This window comes from Phytophthora infestans, genomic scaffold (assembly GCF_000142945.1).
Source record: "Phytophthora infestans T30-4 supercont1.70 genomic scaffold, whole genome shotgun sequence".
Classification (NCBI taxonomy): domain Eukaryota; phylum Oomycota; class Peronosporomycetes; order Peronosporales; family Peronosporaceae; genus Phytophthora; species Phytophthora infestans.
The window spans coordinates 495,670-496,867 of NW_003303689.1; positions in this window are offsets into that span (position 1 = coordinate 495,670).

A 1,198-nucleotide genomic window follows, 5' to 3' on the forward strand; every position below is an offset into this window, starting at 1 on the left:
GTACCCGGAGAGTTAACAAACTCTCAGTACATAAGTTGGAGAGTTCACATGGGGGCTCAGTACGTTGGCTGAAAGCCACACGTTATGCATTTGATTAGGTTTAACTATGCTAGATAGTTAAACAGATACATTTACCCCTAGGCGGCTTGGCCGCAATAATAGTAAATAAAACACTTCTGGTTTTGAAGCATAAAAGTTAAGGTATTAACTTTGAGCCCTGGTCTTGGGCTGTAAGTTCCTTTGGATAAGGAGCTTAGTATTAGTGACTCCTTGAGTCGAACGTCTTCCTCTGACGCTAAAGCTACGGCAGCCCCGCTGCACTTGGTAGCACTTGTAATCAATCCCGCTCCTGAGTCGGTTGACTATATCCTCTGCGAGGATGGAACACCCCGTGTTCGCGAATTTGCCCCCGGCACAGCAGGACGCGCTTACTAAGCTTATGTCCTTGCTTGGCCCGGAGGGCGTGGCTCATCTTGCAGCGCAAGGTCCAGAGGCGGTCACTGCCAGGCTGGAATCGTTCTCCCGCTACGAGAACGCGCTCTTGGAGCATGTCCAAGAGAAGATGAGCGCCGCAACGGCGGCGGCGTCGATGACGCGTGAAGTGTCTATGAGACTGAAACCGCTCATGGTGAGCGTAAAAACCTTCGAGGGGAAGGATGGAGAGAATCTCCTTCTCTGGACCCGTGAGGTCGAGATGGCCATGGGATCGGCCCTGCTCCAGTCTGAGCATCAGCGCGTGGCGCTGGCTATCTCCAGGCTTGGAGGTCGCGCTCGCGAATGGGCACTAACGTGCGGCACGTCTGTTGACGCTGCATTTCCCACTTGGGATCAGCTGAAGCAACAGCTTTCGCGCGTGTTCGCGCCGCCTAATCAGGCGTACCGTATCCGTTCAAAGTTCCTTGCTACCCGCCAGGGTAAGAAGGATTTTTTGGACTATGTCCAAGAGTTGAGAACTCTTATCGCCGGAATGGCGGCGGACCCTCTTCCGGAACTGGTTCAGCGTGACCGTGTTCATGGAGGGACTTCGTGTGAGCGCAGCTCGAACGGAAGTGTTCCGTGTACACCCTAACTCTTTTGAAGAGGCGGTGGATGTGGCATTGAATGCCGAGCACAACTTCAGGTTGGCGCGACCTGGTTGGAGCGCTGGTAGCGCAAGCCTCTTCGAGCGTCCAGAGCCGATGGACCTCAGCTATGCTGA